Genomic DNA, 7,710 nt, shown 5'->3' with positions numbered 1-7,710 from the left:
ACACTCCAAAGTTTACTAAAACAGGGATCAGTATTTTAATATTTTGCCTCTAAGTGGCAGCAGAAGCTTCAACATGTTGACACCTGGGGCCAGATCTACCAAGATTCTAATTTGCGAGAAGTAATTTGCATGTGCAATCTCGAATTTTGCGCATGGGCTGAACCACGGTTTGCGGGTGATTTGCTAAGAGTGATTGTGTAAATGGGTGGCAGGTGCAAACGTGTTTGAGACTCCCAATTTAAATGAGGGTTTTGCGCTTTTTGTGGTGTGCAGCATGCAAGTTTGGAGAGAAAGCATGACCTACAGCATAGAAATCTGACTGCCACACAAACAAACGCTGTATGGGAGTGAATTTATACAAAAGTTAATATTGATGGTAAAATGATGGTAACAGCGGATACAGTAAAAAGACAATATAAAGACACTGAAAAGTGAACAAAAGAAAAATAAGCATATAATAAAACAGGTGGTATGGTATAAAATAGGGTGTATGTACTGTCACCTTACAAAAAGAAAGAAAAAAGTAATGTGTATTGTTTCTAACATAGGCCTCATTTATTTGTACTAAGGACTTCATAAACTGACCCATCTTCAAGCCAGCTCTCAACTTGGAGAACAGAAAACTGTTTTTCAAAAATGAAAGGCTCGTGCTCTCATCTTAGGCATTTTGCACATGGGCACAATCACTTGCTCTTTAATAATCTAGTTGGCCTCAGTAAATGACCGCCAAGAGCGTGAAAACCTAATAATTGTGACCATCCGGTGACACATGAAATTTAGGACTTGGCCATCACATCTGATAAACGAAATTGGGGATCCCAGCTATGTCACACAATATCTGTCATTCACAGATATTACATGACTCTTGGCCAAATCCACCCTGAGTTCCTCCAATAGTTTCAAAATGCAGGATAAGCTATATGTTTTACTGCTGATCCTGTTTCTGTCGTCTGACAACCTGAAAGTTGTCCATAACTGGACTTCCCCTAACTACATGCCAAACTGTCCTTGGGCAAGACACTGAACCTCATGTTGCCTTCCGATGTGTCTATCGGGGTATGAATGGGTGTAATAGAGTGAAAAGTACTTAGTATATGAAATGTAGAAATAAGTGCTGTATGAGTGTGTGTGAATGGGTGAATGTGAAATGTAGTATTAAAGCATTTTGAGTGGTCAAAATGAGTAGAAAAGTGCTATATAAGTACAGTCTATTTACCCTTTACCATAATCGTTTCCTCATTTACCCCATAAATATTCACATGAGGGTGATAAATTCTCTGAGACTCCCTGCTTTGTTTCAATGGCTCTTTCTTGTGACGATAACCGTAGCTATGTGTGCTAATATGCACGCAGACTGTTTGCACCTCCTTTTAAGACGTGTTACATTTAGGCACAGTTTCTATGAGTAAAATTGCTCTTAGTTTTGACAGATCTCATTGCAGGTACTAAATCAATTTACATTTTCTCCTCCTAACACATGCTATTTTGCTTGCATATTTGTTGCGGTAAATATAATTACTGGATGCAGACACCCCTCAGTGTGTGCTGTTAGTAAATCAGTTTGTACATTTTTTTGAGTATGCAATGAGCTTTCACATGCTTTAGTACACACAAACTTTAGTAGATCCGGCACCATGGGTTGCATATCTGTGGAAAGTGCCAACAGAACCATGGTATGACAACATCACTCCCTGATGACAAGCTCCTTCTCATTAATTTTGGTTACAATTAAAATAATCTCAGTTAGACAGAACTTACCTGTGGGGAACTATGTTGCTATTATGTCCATATATTCCATTCATGATGCGCATTTACACTGAACTAAATAAAGACTCCTTTTAGGGGAGTTTTCAATGGATGCTACAGGTTACCCTATACTTTTATAAAGTATTGCTAATTGACTAAGTAAAAGCAAATTATTTTTGTGCGACACCAAGTCAACCTACTGGGTGGCTGAGCACATTCACAACCAAAACTGAACAGTTGTAATTGGTAGATAGTGTCTATTCCCAAGCTCGCATTGTCCCCTGAAAAACAGCCATGGCTAAATCAGTGGCGCCACAGCCACAGAAGCAGGTAGTAATAAGGCTCTGGATGGTAGCCCATAGATGTGTTAGCTGATGTGTTACTCAGAGGGCCCCTATGAAAAGACCCCAGGCGCCTATCCCAGTGCCTGTCTCCACAGCACCAAGCGACCATTAGGCTGGATTTAAAGGGCAAGACATTTAGGCTGCTGTCATCTTGTGTCAGTCCACCACAGGGACCGCGCCGTGGTTAAACGGGCTCATAAATAAACACCACAGGCATACAGGCAAGAAGTTGTGCTGTGGTGCTGCTGCTGCTGGTGGTGGGGGAGTTGACCACAGGTTTGGACTAAGACTCTTTTCAGCGCCCCTCTTCCCTCCTCTGCCAGCAGCTCCATGATTGCGAGACCTAGCCTTCAGCTTCATAAGTCATCTGCTAGACTGACAGCTCCCCACACAGTTGCGTTGTCCCAGTCTTACTTTCTCCTCTCAGTCTTTTCTTTCTCTTCCTCTCCCACATGCACACACAGAAACAAACACACACACTTTGCATCTGCCTCACACTGTCCCCTGGCTTTGCTCCGAGGCCACACCACCATCATGGTGGTGGCGACAGCAGTGATGGAAAAACTGAGGGCGTCTTTCTGAACAGTACTGGGGTCCCATCATCCCACCCCTCCCCTGTTCCTCACCCTTTCTGTCTCTACCCTGTCTGTCTTCTTCTAGAGTGCGGACCACACAGATGTTCCAAACCACATCCAAGCAGTCTGGCTGTGATGAGCACATTTGCACACAGAGTGTAAGCTAACAATCTGCCAACAGCTAAAATGTGTCTGACTATGGCCTAGCACTAATCTTCGTCTAAGACAACGGCCACTGGAACTAAAATTGAAGCTGCTTACGTAACTCTGCTAGACTTACTGGGAGATGTGCACACATAATAGCAAATTATTACATGGAATACAGGATGAGCTGTTGCTTTGGAAACAGGGCGAACAACTTAATGCCTTTGAATTGCCTGATGAAGACTCAGCTGACAGCACTAATGTTTTGATCATCTGAATAGAGACCACGTATAGCACTGTTTGCTGAAAGGCTTGGGCCTGAAATCACTCAAGAAATGAATATACTGAACAAGAAAGCCATGGATTAAGGATGTATTAACGTCAGGAACAGCTTAAACAGTGCGATTCAGGCAAACTCCACCAAATAAAGAGGAATTTAATAAGAGTTACTGAATGCCACGTCCTCTTTGAGTAATCAGCCATCTTTACCAGCCTCTTAGACATCTAAGCAAGTATGTCTCAGCCCCTGTCATTTAAAACAGCTACTGTTTTAATACACCAAAAACTAGTCAAACCCCTCAATTACTCTTCATGTGAATACTCTCTCTCTGTGTGTGTGTGTGTGTGTGTGTGTGTGTGTGTGTGTGTGTGTGTGTGTGTGTGTGTGTGCGCAAGTCTGTGTGTGTGTCGTGCACATTTCTGAAGTCTGTGGTTTGGTATAGTTTGGCGGGTGTGGGAAAGTGTGGTTAGAGCTACACTCACACAAATAGCGGTTTTCTATGTGAGCAGACAGTGAAATTCTCATTTTAAGACGACAACAACACAGCGTGTACCTCAAGGCTAGCCGATGGCCAAACCACACAATGTTTAAATAATTTTGGCTTAATTGCTTTTTAACAAGCCTCCCTACTGCGTTGACATTATACATTAACACTGTGGGTGCTGAAAGCTCACAGTCTGACAAGTTTGGCCAAGTACAACTGCGCCTGACTTACAATAACAGAAGGGAGGCACATTATGTGCTGTTTATAAAATTAACAACAAAGAGAGCATAAAAAATGTCTCCAAAGATCAATCAAAATCACATTAAAAAAAAGTAGTGGCTTCATGTCCTGGAGTAATGTCTCCACAATGTCTAACAGACTGAGCTCTTCCTGCAGACTTGCACAGCTGGCAGATATAGGATGAGATATGATCTGGCCTTGTATCCAGTGATAAAGTGGTGCACGATACATGGTACTAACACAGGACTACCAGTCATACACCCCTTCATTACTAGAGCCAGACAGAGTGGAGCATGTATTTTACTGCACACCCAACATTTCAGATAGAATATAACCTTTGGGTGGGATGTCACAGGACTGGGCTCACAGAGCAGCAGTGTGTGAGAGACCTGTCTGTCAGTTAAATCTTTGGGTTTTGTGCAAATTTCCAAAATAACAATGTGCAGCATAGAAATTATAAAGCACTCAAGATGTACAATATATAGTTATGGAAGCCCAAAAGCATCTGAGACGACTTCTAAAATGGCATTATGTCAGAGGACGCACGCTCTGCACACAACCGTCAACAGAGATATAGAAATGTCAAAACAAAACATTCGGCGACATCCTAATATCCTTGAATTAGTATGAAAGCAAGTCCCCAGATAGCTCTGACTGCGGTCATTGGGCGCCTGTTTTGGAGAGGCACAGTCTTAAATAGCTACAGGAAATGAGGAGATGATGATGGACTTCTACTCTCTGCTTAAGTACTGCTCTACAAAAATAGGAGTGATGTGTTGTTTTCGGCATGCCAGCAAGAAATATGAAAATAATCACTAATTAGACAGGAAAGAGCAGCAAACACTTCACTGAAACATTCTCATGGAGATCAAATATATGCAGAGAGAAGACATCAAAAATTCAATTAATCTCATGATTCGTTGAGTATTTTCCAATTACAACACAAACAGATTGAAATATCAGCAACAAGAAAAGAAAAACTTGTTCTTTTTTTTTATACAGATAGAAAAATGGCAGCTCTGTTAAGAATTAGTAGCAATGTCATTAACAGCACTTACATGTTAAGTCAACAGCCTTGCTGCATCGCCTCTAATCTAAAAAGACGGTAATGGTGAAATATGCAATCTTCAATTTCCTTTTCATCACAATCCCGCTTTCATCACTTCATTTGCCTTCTTGTCTCGCGTGTAGAGGTCAAGCCTCAGCCGTGAGCAACCAGCGCCATCTCGTGGCCGTACATGTATAACACCCACGAGGCAGAAAATGCCTCATACATTAATTAACATGCTTTCAGAGCGCTCAGGGCACTTTCAAGGAAAAAAATAGTTTTGTATGATTTCAACCCCCCTCACACACACACACACACACACACACACCAAAAACAAGTAAACAAAATAAAACACATAAAATGATACAATTTTTGAAGATAAATGCTTAATATCCATATTTTCACCCCAGCATGGTATCCTTTCTCTGCCAAATACATCACAGAGCAAGCAGCCTTTAAGATGACAGCTCGGCTTTGGTTTATGTAACACTGACTAATCAGTCTGATAATATTTCTAAGTCATCACGCTGTTCATTGTCATCTGTCTGTTATTCTCCTGTTTTATGATGTGGAAATCAAATGTTGTGCTAATGTATTCTGTATGAGTGACAGCAGGAAACCCCAATAACTGGGAGATGATTAACATTTCAACAGAACACTGAATAATGTTTAATAACTTTATTCTTCAAGGGGAGCGAAAGCAAAGACAGTGCTTGTGAGTCCTTGAGAATACTAGAAAACTCTTCTGTGGTCTCATTTCATGCATTTTTGCTTCTGCAGTTATATTTAGACTTTGAAAACAGAAGATGTTGCAAACCAGCGGTCATTTCTCTGGGTGCCCTTCCTTGTGGGATTAACAATTATGCATGCATGTACTGGAACCTGCAATGGTTTCCAAAATTACTCTTTCTTGGTATTTGTCTGATCAGTTATGACTCCTCTTCTCTCCTGAGGAAATCTAATTAGTAAACATTGATGTGCTGAAATGTGGAAGAAAGTGGAGTTAAGTGTAATCTTAAAAGGTAGCTGCGCTGCAGGGCAAAACTGAAAAAGCAAAAGACAACTCAATCATGAAGAAAATGAATGGCCTCCAGGAGCTTTTATAAGAATGTGTTTATGAATTTCACTTAAGCGTAGTTAATAAAGTTGTGTCTGATGGGGGAAGCTTTGATGAATTTTGCATCGATCAGAAAGAAGCCAGAGCTTCCTTTAATACCATCGCTTGTCAAGCTGAGCAACACAGAGCTACAACGACATCACAACCGGATGATCATCCCAGCTGTGTAAGCAGTACAGATTAAGTCTTCTCATGTGAATGAAGTTAGACTATTTTCATGTTAATCAGAATCAAAAGGTTTCTTAATCATAGTGAGAGCAGCAAAAGCACATTTTCCATGATGCATCTTTTTTTTTTAATCTCCACCAAAAAAAAAAAAAAAAAAACTTAAAAAAAAAAAACTTAAAAAAACCCCACAACTCATACCTTTAGTCTTTATCAAAGAAATGACCCCTGCACCAGATGGAGCAGCCAGTGTTTGCTAACACTACTGCAGAGCACTGTCTAATATGGCTCTGCTGTAATAACTGAACTGCAACAGCTTCTGTGTACCCTGCAGCACTAAGCTATCCCCATCTGTCTGTGTGTTGCCTTCAGAGCAGATCTGATCAGATTTAATTGATAAAAAAATAAAAGTCAGAGTTCACCGATTGACAAAAATAATGACGCAGTTGAGGCTTGTCATTGGCTGTTATATCACCAGCTGCTGGGATGTGTGCTGAAAAACATACACTGCTTCTTTGTTGTTGTTTCAGTGTTTTATATGGCAGCATTTTACATTTTTTTCAACGCTTCTCTGTGTGTGTATTCACGTCTTAAACAGATTTTTCTTAAACACTTACACAGTGAGATGGATCATTATTTTCTGGAGTCTGGCTTAGAGAAAATGAAGGGTGCAAACCTCCAGGTCTGAGCACGCAATAAGCAATGGTGATGGATAGGTATTATGTGCCGTTTCCTCCTGCCTCCGTTTAGGATTTACAATAATCTCCTTTAGAATGAGTCATAGGTAGATTACCATATTGACTGCTGTAGGCCGGGATATCCTATATAGGCTATGCTTATAGGTGAGACGCAGGAGGCTGGATAGTGAGTTTGGAATGACAGCAGTGTTTACCTGAACCTGAGCAGCCCATTAGTCAGTGTCTGTTAAAGCATAAGCCACTCCTACTGTGCAGACAGAAAATCTCATTTGCATGCTTGTTATGACATCAGCTAACAAACATCAGTTTACCTACTTGCAAGAGTCAATATTCACTGGTGATAAAAGAGTGGCTACCATGTTTGCTTTCTCTCACACACTCTGCAAAAAAGATCTGCAAACAAGACCAGACAAATTAAATAGTAGTTTCAATACTAAGTACTAAGTAGAAAAGATTTTCTATTGAGACAACTGTTCAAATTCGCCAATCCGAATACAGCCCTTCCTTGGTTTTAAAGAATTTTTTTTTTTTTTTGCCCATAAAAAATGATAAAAATATCAAAACTTTTTCAGATGTTTATAAAATGATTTATAAGAATGGGAGCTCTTTATTTCCTTGTCTCGGCTTTATAACATTAATGATAATTGCATGAGATATACTCATTGCACTGCTTTTATGGGTGTGCAAAACTAATTGTTTTTATGCATATTCTGACAAAACTGCAAGAGAAAATGCCAGTTTCAGTCCCAGCAGGAAATCAGTAGTTTGCAGGTTTATAAGTAGCAAACTAATGACTCGTGTGCATTTGAGAAAAAATAAAACGACAGTTTGACTGTCTGAAACCCAAGTCCTGATTGAGCCTTTGCCCC

The sequence above is a fragment of the Telmatherina bonti genome (assembly GCF_933228915.1).
Source record: "Telmatherina bonti genome assembly, chromosome: 11".
NCBI lineage: Eukaryota > Metazoa > Chordata > Actinopteri > Atheriniformes > Telmatherinidae > Telmatherina > Telmatherina bonti.
Note: the sequence above shows the minus strand (reverse complement) of the source record.